Below are 26,625 nucleotides of genomic sequence, written 5' to 3' on the forward strand. Positions count from 1 at the left end.
GTGGGGAAACCTGAAACAAGCTCTGTTTCGGGGCAGCTGACGGCAGCTGGAGAGGCGAGAGAGAGCAGGGACAGCTTCAGCTGCTGGGAGGAAGGCTCATGAAGGACAATCTTACACTGATCCCCAGTGAAGTGCAGACTCTGGGGGAGCACATCTGCCCAGGACACACTGGGCAAACAGTGCCTCACCCACCTGTGCTCGGAGCTGATCAAGAACTGCTTGATCAGCTTCCAGCAGGCTCAAGCCAAGCTGCTCTTTTGATTTCTCCACCTTTCTTTCTCCACAAGGCCCCTCTCCAGGGCAATCCTGAACCACTTTGTTCCATGTGTCTTACTGCCAGTTTCCTGCTCAACAGCCCACCTGGATCACCTGCTCCTTTGGACTGTGCTTTCTACTGAGCCAGTCCTGTCACAAAAGCAACTTGAAACACACCTCTAAGCAGGCACTGATCCACAGAAAGCACATCCATTCCCCTCTGCCCAGGGCCAGTCCCCTGCACATCTGGCAGCCTGCAAAATCTAACACCCCGTCAGGGTCCAACATATTGTTCCAACCCAAAGCAGGAATGCAATTGGTTTTGTTAAATCTGTAGGAATTCCTGCAGGTCCTCAGCCTTCCAAGGCCAACGCTGCCACTGTGGAGGGAATCCTGTGACCCCGAGCATTTGATGGTGACCACACCAAAGCAAGAGGTGGCTCCTTCAGCAGGGGAATGGCACATGGCAATGTTGTGCCTTTGTGTCCCCAGCCTTCCCCCATTGTTTTAGCAATGGCAGCCACACTCCAGCACAGCCCAGCAGCTGCAGCAGAGGTTATTTGTGTTGCCTCAGTGCACATCAGGACTCCCAGTCCACCACTGCCAGCAGCTTGCAATGACAACAGCACCTGGACACTGAGGTGTTTTGCTGGAGGCAAGCCTGTCACAAGCACACACCCTCTTCAAACTTGCCATCAAACAGAAAGGAAAAGAGCAGGAAAAGGCTACCTTTGGACCAGTCTTGCTCAGGTCTATCCATGGGCCAATTCTGGGCAGAATACTCCCCCCAGTGCTGGCCTCCTTCTGCGTGCTGACAAACTTCTCCTGCTGGAACTTAGAGGGAAGCAGCTGGAAGGCAAAACAAATAAAAAAAAAAAAAACAACCAAAAACATATCAGCAAGCAGCTCAGAGATGTGCTTGTTCAGAAAGGCACTTCTTGAGCAAGTGGCACTGGCAAATAATTTGTGATCACAGCCACTAGGATAGTTCTGGAAGCCCTGGAAGTTACTTGCTGAAATGCATAGCAAGAATAAATTAATAATACAGGGTGCAATACACATACTCCAACCACATGGCTGTGGCCCATTAGTCTCTCTGTGATCTGATGTGACATGTTTGGGGATTTCTGCTCTTTGGCCATTTGTTTTCCTCTTATGTTTCATAGGATTGAGGCAGTGACCTTTACAGAGAGTGGGAAGGAGCTCCCAGAACTGCCCCAAATCCATCCCTGCACAACACTCACAACTCACTGCAGGAGACAGCACTGCTGGCTGAGTCCAAGAGAAGCAAGAAAGAAAAGCTGTACCAAGAGGGAGGTGCACAGGAATGTGTCCAAGTTTTAGCTCTCTCTGTTAATGAGCATTTGTTTTCTCTGTCTGGGCTGACAGAGCCCTCCAGAGAAGAAAACACAGGGATCTCCTTGCCAGAGCCTCAGCACTGGGGCATCTTCAGCCAAGTGAGCTCCAGACAGCAAGGGACCTTGGTGGCCCTGACTGCAGTGCTGCCTGCAGGGCTGGAGCTGTGCCCACCCAGGAGCTCAGAGAGAACTGCTGCTTTGGGAGCTCTTCTGGCTGGGACCAGCCGTGGCTCTCAAGGCTTTGGGCACAGTTTGAGCTCTCCCCCCACATGCCCAGGTGCCCAAGGGCAGGTTGGTCACAGCAGCACAGGGCAGTGCCCAGCCTGACAGAAGGAATTCCTGTGGCAAAGGGCAGGCACAGAAGCACATGCTGAGGGCTTCAGCTGCACATTGCTTTCACTTGGCTCCCGTGGCACAGCCAGGCAAGGCGCTGGGCTGTCCCTGAAACATCACACAGTGTTCCCTCCTGCACCAGGACAGCCCCCACCAACAGCAGCACAGCACAAAGAGCTGGGCAGGGGCTCTGCAGCTTCCCAGCGCTGCTGGACAACAGGGGCAGGGACACCAGGGACACCAGGGCACTTGCCAGCCTGAGCACAGCCCCAGTGGCTACTCACAGTGTTAGGCTGCAGTCTTTCCCTCAGCAAAAGACGAGGTGTTGGTGTCTTTTTTGGGAATCCAGAAGCCATTCTGAAGGGAGGATGTCACAGAGGAATGACAAGGCCTCAGCAAAACTGGAAGGAGCAACAATGGAACTCTGAAAATCCAGAACCCAATTCATGGCAGACTCAACCCATATACTGCTGCTAAAGATTTTATATCATTTGAAAGTAGCTAAGTGCTTGTTTGGCATAAGTAGCTAGTATTGTTAGGCCTCTAGTTGGACTTTATTTGAAATAGATGACCACCTTGTGCAATTCAAAAATGGATCTTGCTGAAACCTGGAGCTAAAAAGCTGAACATTAATAATGCTTAGAGCAGACAAAGCTGTAGCTTAAATATTACTTAAAATCAGCTTGAGTGGGCCTCCTCTTCTTTAGGCTAAACACCCCCTGCTCTCTCAGCTGCTTCTCACTGGACTTGGGAGAGACTGCAATGTTATGGCTCATGGCTTAAATATTGCTATAAAGGACGTTTTGCCCACTGTGACAAAACTCTATAAAGAAGCTGAGAGCACCCAAACCCACCCTTCCCTGAAAATGCCTCCTGACTGGAACATGGGACAGGGAGTTCAGCCCCACAAGGGAACTTGAGACAAGATAAAGGTGACACTATTGTCCCATTAGCTCAGGTCTGGGCAGAAGTGAACAAGGCCAAGGGAGAAAAATAGATCCACAACAAAGCCAAAGCCAGCAGCTCTCCTGAAAATCAGCTCTGTCTGCCTTCAGGCTGGGCAAGTCATAGCCACAGACTCCTCTGCTGAGGCCAGGTTTGCACACAAACCTCCCATCAAAGACCTCCACTGTGTCCCCAGACCCATTCCTGAGGCCTTGCACCAGATGATTGCAGGGCATGCAAAGTAACACAACAGATCTGAAAATCCACAACCCAATTCATGGCAGACTCAAAGGATATACTGGTGCTGAAGATTTTATATTACTTTAAAGTAGCAATAGACAGTCAAACTTGCCCCACCCCAGGGAGGTACCTGGGAGGTCCCACCTTGCCCAAATCTGCATTAATCCATTGGAATCTTACATTTTGCAATACCTCACCACAGAGAAGACCAGAAGAGGATTTTATGGTATGCCAATGGGATCCATGGAATGGTGATATTTTTTTACTTAATCTGTCTCTGTCATTCTCTTTCTTCCCCCTCTTCCCAACCCCATCTCCACCCCCTTCACCCCACCCCCCCTTTTTCTATTCCTTTCTCTCTCTTCCTCACATTTACTGTTCCATAAAATCCAGACTACTGACTTTGGCAAATTGCCTCGTTTGTACCTCAATTCAGAGGCCTCTCCCTAATAATTTTAATAACCAGATGATAACAACCCACGGAAACTGGAACAGAACTCATTCACCTTGAAGCAGTTTAAGCAATCACTATAGGGGAAAAAAAGTATAGATGAGTACATTTAGAAAATGTTGCATTTCTTCAGTGCAAAAAAAAACCTCATCAGTAGATGAACTATTGTTCATCCACTCAGCTGTGCATGCCACTGAACTGCTGCACCAGAAGACTGGCATTATCCCATCCTGTATTTCCCTTTGGCCTTCTCTCTCAGAGCGCACATGAGACAAAACCAAACAGTTCAACTTTAGTCAATCTTTACCTTCAAAGGAAATTCACGATCTTTTCCAGAGGCCAATGCTCTGCACGTTGAGGAATCCTCTGCAGAGACCAATGCTCCGCGAACTGAGGACTCCTAGCAGAGGCCAATGCTCTGCACGTTCAGGAATTCTCAGCGGGGCACAATGCTCCGCGAATTCAAAGGACTCACTCGCAGAGACCAATGCTCCGCGAACAATTCACTCGGCGAATCGCCCAGTGTAGCTGCCTGTACGAGCCCAGGCTGCGCACACCCAGCCAGGGCCGCGTTCTCAGGCAACTGAGGCCGTGCCGCTGTCACAGACGCTGCCGCCCCCGCGGTTACCAGGCAACCGCGGCGCCCGAACGTCGGGGCCGGGCCGGGTTCCGGCGGGGCCGGGCCGGGTTCCGGCGGGGCCGGGCCGGGTTCGGGCGGGGCCGGGCCGGGTTCGGGCGGGGCCGGGCGGGTTCCGGCGGGCTCGGGCCGGGGCCGGGCCGCAGTGATTTTCAAAGGAGATTGTCACTTGAACTACTGCCTTAACTTTGTGAAGAGTCTTTCTGTAAGTATTAGCGAAAGCCTAAAATGTGGTGCTAGAGGCACCTCTGTCAGGTCTGTCCCTTGCTCTCTGTGTAGCACTGGTGTTCTGTCCCGGCTGGAACAGCCGGAGGGGCTGAGCGAGCTGGGAAAGGGGCTCAGCCTGGAGAGGAGGAGGCTCGGGGGGACCTTGTGGCTCTGCACAGCTCCCTGGCAGGAGGGCGCTGCGGGTTCAGGAAGCGCCGGAGCGGCGTGGTTCCCTCTCTCCTCTCCCGCTCAACCTCTTCCTCCCTCCCTCCTCCTCCTCCCCCGTTTCCAAAGCCCTCGCAGCCCACGGGAGGAGTGGAGATAGAGCCGGGACAGGGCGGAATGCAGAGAGGGGATGCCAGGAGTAGGAGTGACTGGGCTGTACTGGGACCATACTGGGATCATGCTGGGAGGGAGTAGGAGCAGCACGATGGCTGCAGCGCTGGGACTGGGGGCACTCCTTGGCGAGAGAGGGGGGTGGGACCCCTGGCACGGGACCCCCTTGCTCTCTTTATCCTGCACAGGGACCCTCCTGAATCCCCCATTTCCAGACATCAGGACCCTCTGCTCCCCATTTTCCCGGCCATCCATGGCTCCCAGCCTGCAGACTTGCCGTGGGTTTGACGGCCTGGAACACCTTGGAACCCCATTCCTGCCTTTCCCAGCCCCTAGCCCCTCCTTTCTGCAAAACCAGAGACCTCCTGAACCCCCCTTTCCCAACATCCCAGGTGTCCCCACCCTGGATTCCCCTTTCCTGAGCTCAAGGACCCCCTGGAATTCCCTTCTACCTCTCCATGTCCCTGCCTTCCCCCATTTCCCTCACCCCACTGACACCCTCCTGCACCCCTATTCCTGAGAAACGAGACACCCTTTTACCTCTTTGCCGGGCACTGAGAGCCTCCTGTCCCCCCCCAGTTCTCCTGTCCCTGTGTTCCCTGCCCGTGGTACTGTTGGAGCCCGGCCCGGGGTTCCCCCGGTTGGTGTCCATGGGGTCTCTGGATGGGATCCCCTTCCAGCACTGCCGCAGCCGCCGGGGGTGGCAGCTGGAGCCGAGCCGGGATCTCAGCACAGACAGAGCCGGCACAATGAGCGGCACCGGCACGGGGCCACCGGGGAGCTGCAGGTGCTGCGGGAGCGGCACAGCCAGAGCGGGGCTGAGCGGGGGCAGCCGCGCCTGGGGCATCTCTGGGGCTGCCATGGCAACTGTGGGACTGCCATGGGGATCCGGGAGATGGAGCCCGAGGAATGAACAAATTCCCCAGGGCACAGCTGCGTGGAGTGGCTCCAGAAATATGTCAGATATGGGCGGGAGGAGCTGCAGTGTAAAGGTGGGGAGGGCAGAGTTCCCATGGGAATGTGGGAATTGAGAATGCGGGATTTGAGAGGACAAAATCTGCCAACATGGGAATTACCAAGGGAATTCCATGGATAGATCTGTCATCCCATTCCCATGGGACTTCCATGGTTGAATCCCACTGTTGTCCCGTTCCCATGGGAATTCTGTAGATGGATCTCACTGCCATGCCATTGCCATGGAATTCCATGGGGAGATCTCAGCCCTGTCCCACTGCCATGGAATTCCATGCATGCATCTCACCGTTACCCCATCCCAGAGCCCCCTGATGTCCGTGTGTCCCGAAAAGTGGAACACGGGATCCTGACACTGTCCTGCCGCGCATACAGATTCTACCCCAGCACCATTGGGACCAGCTGGATGAAGGGGATGAAATCAGGGATCGTTCCACACCTGGGCAGGATCGAAGCGCTGCTGGAGGAGCAGGAGCAGCCCCTGCGCCGGGCGGAGCATCCCGGAATGCCAGAGCCTGGGATCTGCTCCTGGGCTGAGGCTGGGAACATGGAATGTGGGAACTGGGAATTTGGGACTGTGGAGCAGTGGGATGGGGGTTCCCCTCCCCTCCTAACCATGCCATGCTTCCCAGAGCTGGAATCCAGCAGGAATCTCACCCTGGTGGTCGCTGTGTCTGTCAGTGCTGCCATCAGCATTGTTATCCTCATTGGATTTGGTGTCTGGAAGCTCCAATCTGGTTCTCCCCAAACCCAACCTGGGGGTCACCCTGTTCTTCTCCCCTTCCCAGACGCTTGGAGATCCCCCTATGACCCATCCAGCCCCCCCAAACTCCTCCTTGGGTCACCCCTAAGTCCCCAGTGGGGATTTCTGTGAGTTCCCCTGTGTTCCCCCATTCCCAGGACTTTGGGGGTCCCCCCCGACCTGTCTGTGCCCCCCCTGATTTCTTCCACAGCCCCTCTGTGATGGTGGGGGCTGGGGTCCAAGTGCTGGTGCCTCCCTGCCTGCAGCAGGTCTAGCACTGAGGGGAGTCCCTTAGCATTTGGGGTCCCCTGGGGTTAGGGGTCACCCCCCCGGGTCACCCAGGATCTCCCTGAACACGCTGACACTGCCCATGCTCAGTGAGAAGGTTCATTCCCAGCACGAGGCCTCAGCTGTGTCACTGGCATCGCCCAGGTACCCACAAAGCCTCCCAGGAACCCCAAACCTCCTGGAACAACCCAGCTTCCCTGGGACCCCAATATCATCCCTAGCCTCTCCAAAAGCTCCCCAAGACTGCAAAACCCCATACAGACCCCCCCAAACCTTCTCAGGACATCAAAATTCCCACAGGACGTCCCAACACCCCTCCAGACCCCCTTGAGAAGGTACATACTTGGCATGGGATCCCCATCTCCGTCGCCAGCAGGTATCCCAAAACAGCCCTGCATTCCCCTTGGGATCGCCTTATCCCCCCCTCTGGGACCCCTGAAAACTCCCTTTGGGAACCCCCAAAACTCCACCATGACCTCAAAAACCCCCAGTATACACAAACCCCCCTGGGAACCCCTCACAACAGTTTATGCCCAGCACAGAGTCCCCATCACCATCACCCAGGTACCCCCAAACCCTCCTGGGACCCCCAAACCCCCCTGGGACCCCCAACCTTCCCAGGATGTCCAACCCCTCCCTGGGCTCCGCTGTCAGAATCAACGGGAGTGGTGTTGCCCTTTTAAGGGGACTTATAGTAGGACCTGACCATAGCAGGAGCCCTTAAAGCAGCGATGGTAGAGAGAACCCCAAAAATCCACCCTGGGGGGCAAAACGTCCCCTACTGGAGCTTGGAATGGAGGGTGGGGTCCCATAAAAATGTCACTTAAAGCTGTCATTATTCCCCCCTTAAAAGGGGCTTGTGGGGCTGCGTCCTCTCAAACACCCTAAAATGGGGTGGAAAAAACACCCTAGTAGTGTTGAGATCCCCCCAGAAAAATCCTAAAAATGTCCCCTTCAAAGGGGTCTGAAGAGCCTTAAAGGGTCTCAAGGAGGGACAAGGTCCCCTCCTCTGCTGGGGCCTCTCCGAGCTGGGAACTCTCCCGTTTACTGCCCTCGGAGGAGCCCTGAAGGACGGCGGGTCCTGGGCTGAGCCCCCCCTCATTTGGGACTGCGGAGGGAACTGGGGGGGCTGGGATGGGGCTTAGGGGTCCTGGGGTAACCTGGAGGACCCTCAGTGGGTCTCACCTCCCCCTGTGCCCCCTCTCCCACCCCTTTCCCATTGTTGCCCCCAAACCTCTACTCCCCCAGATTGGTTTGGGAGTGACCCAGCCCATTCCCGTTGGCCAGGGAGGAGGAAAAAGACGGTGGGATAGAGGAGGAGGAAGATAGAGGGAGAGAGGAGGAGGAGCAGGCAGAGGAGGAGCTGGAGCAGCTGGAGGAAGCACCGCGTGCTTTCAGCTCTCTCTGCACTCGCAGCAGCTTCGGCTCGGGACCATCGCCCCCCATCCCGCAGGTGCCCGGGGAGGGGGAGCTCGCCCCAAGTATCCCGGGGGTCCCTGGGTTTGGGATTTTTTTGGGGGGATGTTTGGAGCTTGCAGAGCTCCAAAGCCGAGCCGCAGATGGCCCTCAGGGGGACATCGGGGGGTCCCTGGTGATATGAATAAGAAGCTTGACTAGGCCAATACTCAAGCAGCAATCAATTTATTAATTAATATGGTAAAGTATGAGCAATACAGCGCTGGGTACAGTGGGGGGAATTTTCCCTCCAACTGCACACCGATAGTTGGGGCTTACAGATATTTATAGGGGTTTTCATAAGCTTTTTCAGCAGTTTCTATTCCAAATGTTTGCGTCACAATTCTATACACTATTGTGATTTAGTTTTTCTCAGGATGTATCTCAGAAAGGAGTATCCCCAGATGGTGGGGTCCAGCTTCTGAAAGAAGAAAGAAGTCTCTCAGCTGGTGAGGTCCAGGGTCCATATGCGGGTTCATCTTTGAATTGCAAGGACTATAAATCTCATACCAGTGATGTCCAGCTTCCCTTGGTCAAAACTATCAATCCTTGAGTGGATGTTCATCTTCCGTTCTCAAGCTGCTTTTGCATATTTTGTTAAGGTGTCGAGATAAGCATCTTTCCTTTTGATATATTCTAAAGCTATAGTTTCAAAGATCCTTACTACAAGCATTATTCTGAAATTATACTTCAAAAGGTTATTATTGCAAACTCTTTTTAGCTAGAAGCAGAAAGTTCCTGTCAAACAGCAACATCCTTAAAGCTTTAATTCGAATGCTCCTAAATCAACTTAAGACTTATAAAGGTTAATTGCAAACAAAGGATAGGTTCAAAGGCCTTCTTCCATGCTTTACTTCCTCAGTTATTTATTAGGATTGTCTTCATAACTGTCCCACGGTCAGTTTCCACACATATCACAATCACAGATATACACATTGCCTGTATGTACCTGACACAAAACACAGCTTTATATTTCACATCGGGAGGTGTTTTTAGGGAGTTGTGGCCATCCCCTGGCAGGCCTCACCTGCAAACTGGGTGTAGGCTGTGTCTTGGAGGAAGGTGCCACGGCCAAAGTCAATCAGTTTCAGCTGCCCGCTGGCCAGGTTGAGCAGGATGTTCTCAGGCTTGATGTCCCTGTGCAGGACCCTGCAGCTGTTGCAGTGCTGCACGGCCTCCAGCACCTGGTGGAACAGCCCCTGCGCCTCCTCCTCCGGCAGGAACCTCCGCTCCGCCAGGAAATCCGAGAGCTCCTGGCACCGCTCCGGACGCTCCAGCACCAGCAAGAAGCTGTCGGGGAGCTCAAGCCACTCCAGGAGCTGAATGACACCAGCACAGCCACAGGACACCTTGGCCAGCAGCACGATCTCCAGGGGCGTGCTGGTGCCGTCGGGCTGCGGGAGGAGCGCGATGCCGTCAGTGGGGCTGAGGCCGTGCCAGGGCTCTGGGACCCCTCAGCCAGCCCGGGATGCTCTGCACGCCCCACTCAGCCCACGCCTGCTCTCCCTGCAGGGCTCCCGGTAGCTCCACGGTGCCGGGCCCCGGCTCCTCCCCGCCCGGCACGGCCCGGCTTGTGCCGCTGGCCCCGCTCACTCACCAGCTCGCCCCAGTGCCGGATGCCATCCCACGACATGCATTGATGGCCACCTGCAAGCAAGGGGCAGCAGTAGGCTGAGCTCGCTGCCCGCCCCACCGCACCCCGGCCTTTTCCTCCTCCTCCTCCTCTGCCTGCTGCCAGCCCCTCCGCTCACCGGGGTGCCGCCCAAGACCTGTGTTCCCGAGCAGACGCTGCCGAAGCCGCTGGGTCCCAGCAGCAAACCCAGCCATTACTGCTCCTGCAGGGCCTCCTGCGCCTTCCCTGCGGGCGGGATGCGGCTGTCAGCACTCGGCCCAGGGCCAGCAACGGCCCCTGACCACCCCAGGCCGGCCGTCCCCACCCACCCCGGGCCCCGGTAGCCACGCTGCCGAACGGCGGAGCTCGGCCCGGGGAAGCCGCAGCAGAGGCGGCGGGAGCGGCTGCGCCGCGTGTGTCCTCCGCGGGCCCCAGGAGGAGCTGGGGCCGGGAACAGGACTGGAGCCCACATGGGGGCCGGGGCCGGGCTCAGGTCAGGCGCAGCCAAAGTGAGGCGATGCCGCCCCGGCCCCAGGCACTGATGCCCGCCCAGCAGCACCACAGCCAGGACGGCGAGAGCCGGGGTGAGGCGAGACCGCGGCGGGATGCCTGGGGCCGGGGATGGGCTGGGGACATGGCCCTGCCCGGCACGGGGAGAGGGACGGGCCGGGGCAGGCACACCGGGAGTGGCTGCGGGGCACCGAGACAGAGTGCGGGACACCGGCAGAGGGAGAGGAGGAACAAGAGAGACATGGCAAGGGCCGTAGACTCGCTGCTGCAAGACCTGGGGCCATTTGTCTGTGTGTCCATTCCACGCTTGGCCCCGCACCCCGGGGCAGCCCCTGAGTCTGTCCAAACACGGGAACTTCGCTGTGTTGAGCCCAGATCCAGAGTCCTGACTCCTGCACGGGGCACGGGGAAAACCCTCGGTTGCTGCTGTGCATTGTCCCTGCTGAGGCTCAACACTGGCAGGGCACATTCCCTGCCTGCAGGATTTGTTTCTGACCCAAGCACTTCACTTATGGCTCTGGCATAGCTTTCCAGCAAAACCAGCGCGAGGCAAACTGTGTGTAGCTTGTGGTATTTTAGAGTGTCTAAAACTCGCTAAGCCATCGATCGGAGAGGTGAGATGCATTTGGAACTCATGGCATGGAGAAGTAGTGCAACATAGAAAAAGGGAGCATAGAAATAAATAGAGGAAAAGATCTCACATTGTGCCTTTCCATTTTCATTTCACTTCTGGAAAGCTGTTTCACTTTTCCAGGAATCTTCTCCACAGTCCTGTCTGCTCTTTTCAAGAACCTTCTTTCCTGGAGAACAAGGTTGAGCTTCTGTCACAAGATGTGCCTCCAACTGCAGCTTCTCTTGGCTTTCCATACCGTGAGTGCAGCAAAGCAAGAGAAATGTTTGGATTACTTGACAACTTGTCCTTTCCTTTCCTTGTGGGCTGGGGAGTTGTGCCATTGGGGAGTTTTTCATGGTGCCTGTTCTAACCCAAGAAAACAGGAGGTTTTGTTGGGGACTTGCTGGGGAATGCAAGCCTGACTGAATGCAGAGAAAGAATCTCCAGGACACTCTGGGAACTCCCTGGGCTGGGCTCAGTTCCTGCTGGGACTCTGCAGAGGGCTGGCCTCCAACTGGGATCAGCAGCAGCTGGAAATACCTCTGGGCATCTCCATTTTCTGCTGCTCCAAGGAAGCAATGAAGCCAGTCAAGTTCTGTTTCTTCTTTCTCCTGGTCGATTTTTTCATTTGATTTGCCACTCCAGAGGCAATGTCTGTGATGGTCTCTGTAAGTTGATTCTATTTCAACAGCACCAGCAACAGGGCTGTGTTTGAGTGCTCGGTGAGGCTTTAATTCCCCTCGATTTAGTGCTTAAAGACTTGTGAGCATTTCAATCTCTGCTAATCATGATGCCTGTGACAAAACCATGGGGCTCACCATCACAAAAGCACAGTTGGTAGCAGTGATTGAAAGAGGCAAGTGCAGTTGTACTGATAAAATTCAGGTGGCAAACAGAAGAGGGTCAAGAGAAGCCATGATCTCCAATTCCCAGGGCAAAGGCACCAGCAGCCTCCTGCTGTCAGCTCAGGGTGAGTAAAACAGTGCTGAAAACAGCTCTGGAACGCGATCTTTTCCTCCTCTGAGGGCTGGGTCAGGGCAGCACAGGCAGGCCCTGAGGAGTCAGGGCTGTGTGTGGGTGCTGGTTGCTCTACTCCAGGATTCAGCTGGAAAAGCCCTTGGGAGCCGAGGCAGGAGCAGGCGGGAAGGGGCCGGCGCTGCTGCTGCTCCTGCCCGGGAGCCCCGGCTGGGCCGGGCCGGCGCCCGCTGCGCTGCGGCTGCTGCTGCTGCCAGAGCCGGGCGGGACTCGGGGACAGCGACGGACACGGGGGGACAGCAAAGGCCTGGCGGCTGCAGGGATGTTGGTGCTCGGGCCAGCGCCAGCACAGAGCTTCAGCCCGCAATTAACCCTGAGGGAAACGCTGGGGAAAGGCTCCATTTCAGCCTTTCTTTACTGGTCGCTGGGAAGGGACTGAAATTAAAGAAGACAAGCAGGACGCGACCCCTTCTCCTTTGCGGGCACCCCCGTGCCTGGGGCTGTGAGGGGTTATGAGGGGCCATGAAGGGCTGTGAGGGACTGTGAGGGGTCATGAGAGGTTGTGAATCACAGAATCACAGAATCTCTAGGTTGGAAGAGACCTTTAAGATCATAGAGTCCAACCCATGTTCTAACACCTCAACTAGATCATGGCACCAAGTGCCACATCCAGTCTTTTTTAAAACACATCCAGGGATGGTGACTCCACCACCTCCCTGGGCAGATGATTCCAGTATTTGACCACTCTTTCTGTGAAAAACTTCCTCCTTAAGTCTAGCCTGTATCTCCCTTGGTGCAGCTTGAGACTGTGTCCTCTTGTTCTATCTGTTGTTGCCCGGAGAAAGAGACCGACCCCCAGCTCACCACAGCCACCCTTCAGGAAGTTGAAGAGAGTGATAAGGTCACCTCTGAGTCTCCTTTTCTCCAGGCTAAACAATCCCAGCTCCCTCAGTCGTTCCTCATATGGCTTGTGTTCCAAGCCCCGCACCAGCCTCGTGCTCCTCTTCTCTGAGGGGCTGTGAGGGGTCATGAAGGGCTGTGAGGGGCTGTGAGGGGTCATGAAGGGCTGTGAGGGGCCGTGAAGGGCCATGAGGGGCTGTGAGGGGCCATAAGGGACTTTGAGGGTCCATGAGGGGCCATGAGCTGTGAGAAGCTGTGAGGGCTGTGAGGGGTCATGGGGAAATGTGAGGGGCTGTGAGAGACGAAGAAGGGCCATGAGGGGCCATGGAGAACTGTGAGGGAGCCATGAGGGGCTGTGAGGGGCCATGAGGGGCCATAAGGGTCTGTTGGGGTCGGCCGTTACTTGTCTGTGCCCCAGCACGGGAAAAGGTGGTTCTGGGCAGGCCGCGCTTTGAAAAAGGAGTCTGGACTCTTGCTTTTTCGGTCTTCGGTTGTGTTTATTGTTTCTTATCTACAAAGTTTTTCTGTCTGTCCAGCCGAGGTCTGATCAGCAAGACAGCCAAGGGCACTCTCTCCCGCCCACGGGGCGGTTGTCTCTTTTATAGTGAAAACTACGTAGAAGATATTTACCTTCTATTTCCAGTACTTGTCATCCTTGTTAGCAAGTGCACCTTCACCATGAACCAATCCACACATGCCAACGTCATCCTGAACATGGATGCCGAGGAGAAGAAAGAAGAAGGACAGGGCACGCCCAAATCCCTCCATCTTAGAACTCCTGACCCCCATGTACAGGATTCCAAACCCCCCTGTACAAGGTTCAAAAGCCCCCTGTACAGTGCTCCAAAAATTTCCCTTCTTCTTGTGATTGCTACTACTATGCTACTTAAACTTTTGTGGCCTGTAATTCTTCATATAAGGTTGGCAATTTGCTCCATGAATTAAGATCGAATTTCCAGGTGTCTTTGGCTTCCTGCCAGGGTGTCCGAGCCCCTGCCAGGGCTGTGAGACATCCAGGGCATCCAGAGAGATGTCCTGGGTTCCAACAAGGAAGGAAGGATAAAAGGAAAGCAATGCTCTCTAAGACTGAGGCTGACTGAGCTCCATCCTCCCAGCCAGCTCCCCTACCCAACACTGGGTTTAGCAGTCACCCGGGCAAAAAGGGCTTATCAAGCCTTCTGAGAGGCCAGCAAAGTCCATATAAATCCATCAGGGAGGCTGCTCTCTGCTCATCCCTCTGGTGTGTCCACAGCACTCGTCGAGGATGTCACATTAATCTTCGAGGAGTACCTGATCTGCAGCAGCACCGACCTCGAGCACAAGCTGCAGTCGGTGGAATGCGCCAGCCTGTTTGTCACTGATGAGAACAGATTCATCTTCAGCAAGGCTCAGGTTGGGCAAGAGGCTGAAGCTCATTTCAATATTTACAACGCAAGCTGTCTGCCATGCGATGTGGTGCTCTCCATCGAACCCCTGCCTGGAGAGGTAAGAACAGGAGGCCAAGGTGGTGGCTGCCCTCTAAGGGCCGTGTGAGAGCCTGTTTTGTTCTCCAGATGCATTGCTGCCTGTGGCCCAGATTAGGCTAGCTCAGTGCAGGTCAAACTGCAGGGGAGAGCAGCAGAGCCAGGGAGCAGACATGCATTCTGCATGTCTGGGGCAAGGTTTTGGCTCAAACCTCTGGGTCTTTGATGGGAGAAGTGAATCCTTCTGAACCTCTCTTGGAAGCACACGCAGAGAGGGGCTGTTATGAACTGACATGCCAGGGCTCAAAGCAGAGCATTTCCTCAGGCTCCCTGGCTTTTCCTTCTCTTTGAAGGCCAGCTCTAGGTTATTTGCAGGGTTTTCTGTGCAGTGCCCACCTCCCATATAGGTGGGTGCAGCTGCCAGCCCTCAAAGCATACACTGCTTTAGCACAAGGTCAGCATTCCCCGGGAGGGAGCCTGCCCAGGGAAGCAGGAAGGAGACACACTGTCTGGGACTGCTCTCAGTAATGCATTTATGGATAAAACCACGTCATGTTGAAAGGTGTTTCCTCCTAACACTGCTCTCTGGGTTCCCCCAAGGCAAAAAGCCCTATCAACAACATTTTCAAGTTACATCCAGTCAAGATGTCTGTTCCTGGCTCATCCTCTGCCATTGCTACGGTGACCTTCACCCCACCAGAGGAGCAGAACTACAACTGCACTTTCAAGGCTTCCCTTGTCATCTCAAAAGGTAAGTGAGCCTGTGAAATACTCTCTGGTAGCTGCCTCTCCACTGGGAAGGCAGAGACCTCTTGTTAGCTCTAATGCTTTCAGTAGCCTTAGGCAGAGTACTTGGCATGAGATGATCTGGGAGGCTCTAAGAACTCTAAGAACCAAGAGAAGACTAACTGCTAATAAGCGATTGTAATTTTACTGTTCTTGGAAAAGATCTTTCTTGAGAACAACAATGATTTCTTTTTGCCTTCTTTCTTTTGGACTATTTCATGCTGTGCTTTTTCTTGTTGTATAAGTCTCATCTCACTGCAGCATGGGGATTTGCATATCTCGTCTGGTGCCGTGTTATTTCCCTGCTGTACTGCATGACTCAATTAAGTGAAGTTATTTGTAACTGTTATTGTGGAAGGCTTTGGCTCTTTGGAGCAGATTTGTCTTGTGAATGGCCCTGAGTGGATTGGGAAGAGGCTGGTGGGGGGCTGTGTTGTGGGGTACAGGAACAGCAGGCAGGGAAAAGACTGTGGGTGGCCCTTGCAGCTTTGCTTGCCCACTGAGAAATGGGTTAGTGCCAGCTGAAATTGTTTCCGTGCCTCTCCTGCAGCTCTGTGGGAATTAAACCCCAAAGCTTGACCTTCACCATCAGCGGGAAGGGGCATGAGCCACGGGTGACAGTCGTGTGCCCAAGCGCTCGCAGCAAGAGGGGAAACACTGTGCTGTGCTGCAAGAGGCTCCGGCTGGGGATTCAGAGATGCTGCCCCTGGTCATCCGTAACGATGGCGTCATACCTGTCAAGGTGAGGAGGACCTGCTCAAGGGATGGTCTGGTTTGGGAACAAGTGCTTCTGGCACAGGGGAAGGGTCCCAAAAAACTTGGCAGACCTGTGAGGAGGTATCAAAAATTCTTTTGAAACAAGTGACTGATGTCTGTTCTGTAAGAAAGGAGTTCTTGGAAATTTTCTGTCCCATCTTTCTTCTATAAGTTGAACACCAGAAAGGTGGTGGATTATTTTCCCCCCTGTCTCTCAGGTCACCTTTTGTTCTCATGGACATGTGTGATTTCCCAGTTCCATTAGATTGTATTTCAGCCCACTTTAGTACATTTTAAGTAAACTTAATTGTGGTTGCATTACGTCCTGCCAATTACATTTTGTCCCATTTGGTTCTGTGTCAGTTCTATCCAGATGCCTCTGAACACCCTTTTTTCCCCACTGGTTTGACTTAACTTTTGGGCTAAGTGCTGTTTCTAGTGGGAGAGGTTCTGGGCTCCCATGCGGGACCAGCAGCACTGCAGTGTCAGGCCTCGTGCCATCCTGTATTCACACCAGTACCATTGTGCTCTGTGTTCCCTTTTCTCAGTTTATGTTACACCTGGAGGATGAGCACAGAATGTTCTCCTTGAAAGGCAGGGCCTCTGCTGTCAAGGTGTTCCACAATGGAGATGTGGAAGAGGATTCAGCTGGAAACGGTAAATTCATTACCCATGAAGTGCAATCATGCACAGAGGGAAAACGTGTGCCCTGCTCTTGGCTTCTCTGAGCAGCAGCCACATGTTAGGCACAGTTTTGTCCCTTGGGCCCTCTGTCTCCCAGCCTTTTCTCGGGGGCTTTTTGCAGGGTTTCCTCCTAGGAAGTTGCAGGAAGTTCTTCTGTTCTGCTAGACGTGGTGGGTTGAGTTGTGGGGGACTGTCACTACCTCAGTGGACCCTCTGAGGTATTTGCTGCACATGGCATGGTACCAACCTGAGCAGACACAGCCCTTGAGCACTCAGATATCCAGCAGAAGCTGAAAGCACTCTTTGGCTCAGCTTTCCATATGGCTGGAGCTGGTGGGAAGCAGATGGAATGAGGGCTGGGCATCAGCCTGAGGTTAAGCTGCTTAAGTGGTGCTGTGTCTGGGAGTGGCAGGCTTGTGAACATAGGAAGAGGGTCTGCAGCCACTGGGGGTAGAGCCAGTGCTTAGAAGGCAGCTGGTTTCAACCTCTTATTCCTCATATATCCTATGGAAATATTTCCTCAGTACAGCTGCACCACTTAACTCTGATTTCCATTGCTGTGCAGAGAGCAAGTCCACAAAGCCTTTCTTCCTTCTGAATCACGGGCAATCGGCAGAGTTTGATGCCATTTTCAAACCCACCCTGGCTCAACGTGTGGAAAGGCAGATTGGTGTGTTAGTGGGGGACACCTACTCTAACAAGACCGTAATTGAACTGGTGGGTGAAGGCCACGAGGACAAATTCACCCGTGATGGATTAGAGGAAGGCACTGAGGAGAGGAATGCTGATGGCAGCCTGAAGGAAAACATCATTGATGGTAAGAGGAGAGAGTGCCAAGGTGGAGCAAGGAAGAGGAAAATATCTGATCATATATGTCTCCCCTCTAGCCAGTCCTGGATGCCACCCACAGGACTTGGTGGCCTTTGGGGGTGGCAGCCATGCATGCAGAGCAGTGTGTGCTGTGCTGCACATCACTGGCTTAGGGATGTGTCAGGGTGTTTGCCTGGAAGTGGTGGAACTGCCTGGGGAACTCCCTGGCAGAGGGGGAAAGGCTTGGAGCCAGGAAGCATTGAACATGCAGGTGTCTGTGCACGTGACGGGGGCAGGTGGAGCTCCCTGCATGCTGAGATCCCTTGCTCTCCTCCTTAACAGCTGTCAGAGTGAATCACATTCAGTTTGGGGACTGTCACGTTTGGGAGCCCTACTGCAGGACCTTCACCATCACCAGCCACGCCGAGATGGTCATGCGCTTTGAGTGGGAGGCAGAGGCCCCATTCCGGTTCTCCCCCAAGGTGAGCATGGACTGCCTCTGCCTTTCCCCATCACTCAAGCCCTGCCCTGGTGTGCCCAGGAGCTGGCACGGAGCCCTCACATGCCACTGATAGCCCATTCCAGTGCCACATAGGAGATGCAGTCCCTGGCTTGGCTGGGCCAAGGCTGCTAGCCTTGCAGAAAAGGCTTCATGTCATGGGAGGTGGCACCTTCTGTTCATACTTTTGTCTATCAAACTTCATGTAAATCCACTCCGAGGTGCAGATTCCTGGCACAGGTGTTCACCCCATCGGTCCCTTTTGCTGTCAGTCCTGCCCTTGGCAGTGCTTCCAGTTTGGTCTTGACTCCCTGATTCTCCCTAGGTGGGACACCTCCATCATGGCTGTGCCAAGGACATCACAGTGACCTTGATGTCAGATGTCCCAGTCACCTTCAGGAGGCACCTTGTGAAATGTAAGGTGACCAAGATCGACTTTGAGCTGCCAAAAAAGAAGGTTCAGGACTGGGATGACCAAATGACCATTGTCATGTGGAAGAATACCACCAGGAAAGACCCGGCAGCCAGGTGGCCTAAAATAAAGAAGGTAAGAAGCAAAACAGCAAAAAAACCCCAACCCAGCTTTTACAAAAAGAACCACCATAGCACCATCACTGCTGGCTGAGCAGCTCCTGCGTCCTCTGGACATTGGACAGCCATGAGGTTCACCAGCTGTGCATTCCAGAAAAGAGGTGGAAGCACAGTGACCAGATACACTCAAACAAGATGGGGAAGCCTTCTGACAAGAGACCTTTAGCCACACACAACTATCAGTCTGCACCACAAGCACAAGTGTTGCAGCCCGTATTGAATGGAAGGCAATGCTTTATGATTTTATCCCATTTTATGCTGTTAGAAATCTCTTCATCTGATTTGGTACCCTTTCACCAACAAGGAATTAAGTCTGCTGCACTCTCTGTCTCTTCTTTTGAAGTGGAGAGAAATCCACTTCTCCTGCATATGCTGGTGAACTCCAAGTTTTGTCTGCATGAGAATTTGGTTGTGGTCTTTGTATTGTGTGGGATATCTCATCATGGAGTAACCCAGGCACTGTATGACTCTATGGAGGAGTGAAGAGAAGGATCATCTCCAGAGACTCTTGCTTTTATTGTCATTATTGCCAAACACACTCCTCTTGGTTGAAAGTTCTTTCCCAGTTTTTATGCCTCTAAAGCATCCTCTTTTCTATCAGAACATCTGCAACTGGAGACTTTCCCAGTGAGATCTTTCACATTCCAAAATGCACATCCCCAGCTCCCAGCAGTGTGGCTGTTGCTCCAGACATGACGTCTGGAGAGTATTTGCTCCTAAGACAAGAACAAAAAGATGCTTTCTAGAACTCTTCAGTCTCGGGGTCCTCCATCCACAGAGCTCTGGCAGGGGAGCCCTAATTTTGAGACCTGCTGGATTTATAGGGGACCAGAAAAAAAGCCAGTCACTCTGCAAGGTTGAAGTAAAGGGACTGGAATGCAGCTACAGTCTCCATGGGGATATTAACAGCTGTGGTAGTGACTGCTTGGATCAGTGGCTAGAAACAACTACTGCAGCAGAACAGTCCCAATTTGGTCATCTTTCCAGGGAAGTAAAAGTGGATGGTCCTTTCTAGTCTCTGTATGAGGCTGATCTTGGAGGCCAGAAGACTGCCCTTCTCAGCCTGACTTTCTGGGCTCTGCTCAGTGATTCCTCCCTCCTGTGTTTGCAGGTGGTCAAGACAGCCCCAGAACCAGCTCACACTGTGGTGGAGAAGAGCAGGCAGGAGGTCGAGGTGTACCTCAGTGCCATTGTTGCCTACGCCCAGTTCCACCTGGACACGATCATGGTTCAGTTCAACAACACCTTGCCCTTTGAGACAAGGACAGCCACGTGAGTGCTGGAGGCCAGGCACAGCTCCTCCTGTGAGCAGGAGCTGCCTTTGCCCAGGGCTGGTGCAGTGCCTGCTTCCCAGAACTCCACCCCAGCCAAAACTATCGGCTGCCGGGGGCTATGTACAAATCAGGGAGGGACGGGACTGCTGGGGAATATGTCTTTAGCCGTTTTATTTTCCAGCATCAGCCTCATTACACGGTTATGACAAAGGGAAGATGCCAGCAACTCCCATCCCCAGCAGTAGATAAAGAACTTAATGTTACAACTTACTTTAAAAGTTTTTTGACCAATCACACAAAGCAAAAGCATATTGACAGTAGTTCCATCCAACTGCTGTAAGCACATGTACCTTCAGTTAAAACAATGCTTGCTTATTTTGAATACAATACTGTCAATACAAAACATTGTGGTGAATGTTTTAAGTTTGGAGACACGAGGCTTGACTCCATTTTTCTTAGAAGGTTGATTTATTATGTTATAGATTATATTAAAATACTACATTAAAACTATGCTAAAAGAATAGAGAGAAAAAATAATCAGAAGGCTACAAAGAGCAAGACTAGAATAGAATACATAACAAAAATCCTGTGACTGCTCACAGCCTTGACACAGGCAGCTGTGATTGGTCATCAATTGAAAACAATCCACATAGACCAATAAAAGATGCACCTCTTGCATTCCACAGCAGCAGATAGTTATTGTTTACATTTCTTTCCTGAGGCTCTCAGCTCCTCAGGATGGGAAAAATCCTAGCAAAGGATTTTTCATAAAATATCATAACTACACAATACCTGCTTGTAAGCCTTAAAACACAATGCACAGAGCTCCATTATTAAGCTTAGAACTTCCAATAACTCGCTAGATATACTTTTCAGCAGCTTAGGGAGTTATTCTAGACAAGCATTAAGACACAGACCATTGTTCTATTTATCTTTACTTACTTTCTACTTCTTACATCATTTTTCTGCTGACAAATCTTATGGCTACTGCTTAGCTCTAATCATGGTTCTGCTGTCTCTGAGGCTTGCCTTTTGTAGCTTTCCCAAAACCCTCTGATTTTAAGGAGTCCCACAAAAACCAGCACCGGCCCCTTTACGTGCATGCGAAGCCAAGCAGGAGATGGTGGTCAGGAGAGGCTCAATGCTGCCATAGGTTTCTGCTGAGAACGGCCATGGCTTTGCTTTCCCTGCAGATCACCTGTCCTCCTCTGCTCAAGAATAAGTTTGCAGTCAAACCGAGACCTAAAGCCCAGAGTAAGCCCCTTAGCTTCAATGTGCTGAGCACCATGTTGGCCCTTTCCTCTAAACTTTCAGACTTTGAAATACTTTCTTGGGCCACCCAGGACAGCAGTCTGAGCATGGCAGGGTTGCCTGGAGAAGATGCTTCTCAGGAGAAAGTGGTACCAGGAGTCCATCAGACAATATTACTGTACTATTTGCTTTATACTTAATGGGCTTTCTGTTTTTTCTAATTCCTCCTACTTGCTTTTCAGTTTCACGATGCACAACACAGGGGAGGTAGCCCTGAAATACTCCTGGGAGAAAGCTGCAGAGACTGAACCAGTGAAGGAGCCATATTCAACCACTCTGATGCGTAAGGGCATTTCACTTGCTGAGGGCCTGGGGAGATGACACGATCCGTCCTAAGGACGTGATTCGTGAAGGTTCTTTTTCACTGATCTCAGGGTGCAAAAACTGACACGACAAGGGGATTTGTAGTAAAATCAAAACAGAGATACTTTTATTGTGTAGCCATAGCAAAGATGCGTTAGAGAGAAGGGGAATGAAGAAAGGGGAAAGAATAAGGAAAAGAAAAAAGAAGAGAGGGAGGGCAAGGAGGTATATAGCTACCAGACGTGCGGATGACAAAGTCCCTCGAAGTCCGGTCGACGAAGAGGCCTGTCGTCTTCACGTCAGGGGAGATCTCCAGGTTATCAGTCAGCTCTAACCCTTTTTATAGTCCTTTTGAAATGGGGGAAGGGGACACATTTCAAAATAGTCTATTGATAAAGGGTACAAGGAGTCCATCAGTAGTCCATCAGGAGCAGGTGTCGTCAGCAGCAGATGTCGTAGGCAGGAACCATTGTGTTCTCGGTCCAGTGGTCACTTGCAAAACTTGCTTTGGTCCCCACACACGCCTTCCTTCATCCTACGGTAGGGATTTCAGTCTCAGTCCTTTTGGGAAGAAGAGGGGAGCTCTTCCATGTAGGGGTCACATGTCTCAGTCCTTGAGGGAGAACCCTTTCCCATCTCAGTCCATCTGTCACAGTGGTTGATGTACGGTGAGTGGAGGGTCTTTTAGTGGTGACCACCGAGAAGGTCCTTCCAGAGAGAAAGTCCAGCCAAGTCAGAAAGGTGGAGAAATTCCAGCACTAGCATTGCTAGGTGATGCAGGGGAAGGAGAGCACACTGCCCCTTCTCAGGTGCAGTGTTCCATGAGTTGAGCAAACACACCCGTAGGCAATAATCTGGCTTGGTGGACCAGACAGACCTGGATTTTCAGAACAGGATCTTTTCCTTTCCCCAGTGGTCTTGGCTTTCATGACGATCGAGAGGCAAAAAATTAGGGAAGTTTCAGACAGACACTCACAGGAGAAGACCCTGCCACTTCACTCCAAAACATGAATTGCTTTTTCATCCTTGTCCATCCATCCACTTTCATCAGCATCTTCCCAGCTGCAGCTGGAGAGTTTTCTCCTTGTCCCCCTCTGCCTTTCAGCCCCTTCTGTTCTTCTCTGCCACTCCTGCTCTGCAAAGGAGCTGAGCCAGGCTCTGGGGACAGCCACGTGCTGGGTCAGGACTGGGAAGGGGGATGTCAGGTCATCTCTTTGAGGAGTCTGAGACTGGGAAAAACGGTGGTGTAACGAGTGAGCTGCCCTGCAGCCACTGTCTGTGCGCAGTTCCCCACTGCAGGGCAAATGCAAAGTCACTGTCTAAAGCCAGCTCTCCTGCTTGGCACAGGAGTGTGTGCTGCAGGCAGAGACCCTGCTCCCAGAGGCTCTGTTTCCTGCCAGAAGAAAGTACTTAGCCAGAGATGCTCCAAGTGCATCCCAGCTCTCTTCCACCCACCTGCAGCAGGAGGCAGAGCTGCTGGGAAGACAGGATTTTGTCTTGGAAAGGTGTCCTCTTCCTCCCTGCAGGTCGGTTCCTTTCCTACGATACCATGAAGCATCGCAGAAAGCTGCTGAGTCTTTTCTGGTGGGAGCAGGACCATCCTCCTGAGACGCCTCCTAAAGTGCGGCGGCTGCGGCGGCCTGCCAAGCAGCAGCAGCAGGATTCCAAGCAGCAGCAGGATCCCGAGCACCAGGAGGAGCTGCCAGAGCAGCAGCAGCAGGAGCAGCACGAGCAGCAGGAGCACTCCAAGAAGCTGCGCCACTCAAAAGAAAAGAACCTGTCTCCAAAGCGTGCCAGCTCCTCCCTGGATATCTTCACCGATGCTAAGCATGACCTGTTCTCCATCAGCCCCTACAATGGCACCATCCCTCCTGGCCAGAAGCAGACCTTTCACCTGCAGTTCAAGCCAAAGTGTACTGGGAATTTTAAGACCACCCTGCTGTGCAGGGGGGAAACGTCTACACGCTTGCCAACTCATGCTACTGCTGGGTGTCACTGAATCACAGGGTGGGACAGGGTGGAAGGGACCACAGTAGGTCATCTGGTCCCACTTCCCTGCTCAAGTGGGGTCATCCCAGAGCACATGGCACAGGGCTGTGTCTGGAGGGCTCTGGAATAATTCCAGTGAGGGACACTCCACACCATCTCTGGGCAACTCGTTACCTGCACAGGAAAAAAGTTCTTCCTCAGGTTCAGGTGCAATTTCCAGTTCAGGTTCTGCCCATTGCCTCTGGTCCTACTGCTGGGCATCACCAAGCACAGCCTGGTTCATCCCCTAACACCCTCCCTTCAGTCCCTCTGACTGGGATGGGGAGGTGGGAGACAGGCAGCCCCAGAGAGGCGGCAGAAGCACCCACACGAGCACAGAAAGATCATCATCTGGCCTTGGTAGGGAGGCACTGGGAAAATAGACACTGTATGAAACAGTAAGCTCCTGGAAGCTTGCAAATCTGGAACAAGAGATCCAGGGACCAGACAGTCCCAAGCTCTGCTTCCTTTTGGGACAAGCAAGGCCTGCTTCTCTACATGGGACCCTGTGTGCTGTAGTTGGTGCCCAGGCATTTAACTGGTCATGTTCCTGCCCTTGCAGCTCTGCAGCCTCCATGCAGCGAGTGCAGTTGTTTCATTTGCTGCTTGCTGCTTGCACAGAGAGAAGATGCAACACTGTGTACTCTGCAAGGAGACAGAAAAGCGGCTGGCTGGGAATGTTCATCTGGCCAATACCAGTCCCTTTCTTCCTAGGATTCCTAACCTGGAGCCGACTCACAAGATGGGGCAGGTGATTGTGAAAGGCAGAGTCCAGGAATGGAAGAATCTCGAGGAACCATTAGTGCAGATGGAGGAAGGCCAGGGACCCAAGGAGGAGGTGCTCTGGAGACCACCACCCGAGGGACAGCATTTGTGTGAGCTGGAGCATCCAGCAGGAGCCGGCGACATCGTGCCTTCTGAGGATGATGATGATCTCCCACTCTTCACCAGAGATGTCTGTAGCTGCCCTCCCAAGCTCCAAGAACATCTTTATCTTACCTTTTAGTTAGCTAAGTTACCTAACTAATTGTTTGTTAGATTGACAAGTAGTTGATAATTGTCAGTTCATTGTTAATAAACAATTGTTAATAAATTGTTAATTGTCATCTTGTCTTGGTTTTAAAGACAGGTGTCTGCGGGACCTCTCTGGAATGGAGAATGTGACCCCCTTCTCTCCATATTATTATAATTTTGAAATTAAGGGGCTTTCAGGAAGAGATATGGGAAAAGGAGTAACAGTTCTTTGCCAATATGTACAACAAGGCAAACAAACAACAACACCAGCAGCAACAACAAACAGAACCAGGTGGCCAACCACAGCCTTCCCTTGGCTGTAGGCACTTTCCCTTTGGTGTAGTTCCTGTCACAACCAGGCAGGGAAGGGAGGCAAATAATGAATAAAGCAATTGCTAGAGAAACTTTAATTATTATTGAGGGGCCCAGAAAGGGACCCAGCACCCGAGGTGTGGCCTCACCAGTGCCCAGCACAGCCGGACAATCACTGCCCTTGTTGGGAAGGGTGAAAGTTTGACAAGGATGTCTCACAGAAATGTATGCTTGGCAGAAAGATTTTTGAGTGTAGAATCTGAAGAAGGAATAGAAATGAAAGCAAGTTTTGATGTAGAAGAAAAGAATTGCTGAGCCAGTCTTACTGGATAGCTAAGAAGGTAAAGGATATGTTAGTTTGTTGTAGTGTGTTTTTATACTTTGTAATGGTTTTGGTTTTGTATCCCCTTATTTTTCCCAAATGGTTTCCTCCTGATCGTACCCCTTCCCTTTACCTGTGGAATCCCTCTCCTTTGTTGAGATTATCCCCAAATCCCCGTCAATCTGTCAATCAGGCTCTCTGTCAATCACTCTGTCAGCATCCCATCCTTTCTATCTAGAACTTTCAGTTCAGGTCATCGAGTGATTAGTCAGAGGCCAGGGGTCAGCCCCCCAAGTGCTACCCCCATACACTATCCCAAATGTCCATTCCCTAAGTTTTCACCCCTGAAAGTTCTTTATTGATCAGCAAACTTATCTATTTTTTGGTTCACACCTCCCTTTAAAATGTAATCTTGGCACCTCTCCCAGGTACTCTGGGCAGGGGCCCCCTGAGGTGGGGAGCTCCCAGGAGCTCCGAACAAAACCTTGGATTAACCCCTGCTAAGAGTCGGTCCTTTCATGCTCCACCCATGTCTCCAGCGTCTCTTCTGCTGCAAAGGTGACTAGCCTAGCTGCCCTCGGCACCCTCGGGGCACAGGAGAGTGTCCCCCTGCTCTCAGCCTTGTCGGGGCTGCCCGGCGCTGTCTGCCGACCCGGGGCTGGCCGGGGTTCCTGGGGGGCTCCCAGAGAGATGGAGACATTAGTTAGAGCGTGTTTTTATGGCTTAGAGCAAAGGATAAACCCACCTCAGACAAGAAGATGTTTTTACCAAGCAAAAAGATTCCACAGGCAAACACAACTGCTGATGTTGCAAGTAGAAAAAAGGTCTCAGAATTTTCTACTGCAAGGAAACTGAAAAACAATTTCGTGCTTCAATTGTAATGTACTAACTTTTAGTGATTGAAGTATTGTTACATGAATATGGTAATTATAGTAGTTATGATAGGCTATAGGTAAAAATTAAGGTATAGATTGGTTCTTCTGTGTGAGGATACTCAGCAAAGAAAATTTTATTATGCATTGTAACCAAAATTCAAGGGACTCCAGGCTTGGAGCTGGAGCTGACAGCTGTAGGCGCAGGCTCTGTCACCCACAACCCTGGACTGCTGAAACATCTTGGATACAATAAACTGCATTTTGAAGAGCCGCCTGGAGTCCTGCATCTCTCATTCAGGCTCTTGCTGCCCTGGTCCTCAGGGCTACACTATTGCTGATACAGGCCCAAAGCTATTGGCCTTCTTGCCCACCTGGGCACCCACCTGGGCACCCACCTGGGCACCCACCTGGGCTCAGGTTCTGTTGTCATTCAGCTTCCCAACCACTTTCCACAGCTGGGAGCTGCAGAGGGTTAGTGTGGCCAAAGTGTACGACCTGGCCCTTGGTCCTGTTTAACCTCATGCCAGTGGTCTCAGCCCATGGATCCAGCCTGTCCAGGACCCTCTGCAGCCTTCCTGTCCTCCAGCAGATCCGCTGAAAAATATTATTGTAAGCACTGATTGGCGAGGGGCAGCATGGCCATGGCCAGCAGTCCCAATGCCCAGGGGGTGGGGGGAGATGGGATCTTTGTTTTCCAGCCAGGCTCCCAGCCAAGAGCAGCCAAAGCCGAGGTAGAAGACAGATGTTGTGCGGCAGCCAGGAATTCAG

The 26,625-nt window shown here is 52.6% G+C and overlaps 1 pseudogene; it reads left to right on the forward strand.

Annotated features, from left to right (window-relative positions):
* LOC135292575 (zinc finger protein 208-like) overlaps positions 1-26,625 on the forward strand; it is an 837,577-nt pseudogene that overhangs the window by 189,501 nt on the left and 621,451 nt on the right.

Source organism: Passer domesticus, unplaced genomic scaffold, assembly GCF_036417665.1.
Source record: "Passer domesticus isolate bPasDom1 unplaced genomic scaffold, bPasDom1.hap1 HAP1_SCAFFOLD_37, whole genome shotgun sequence".
Classification (NCBI taxonomy): Eukaryota; Metazoa; Chordata; class Aves; order Passeriformes; family Passeridae; genus Passer; species Passer domesticus.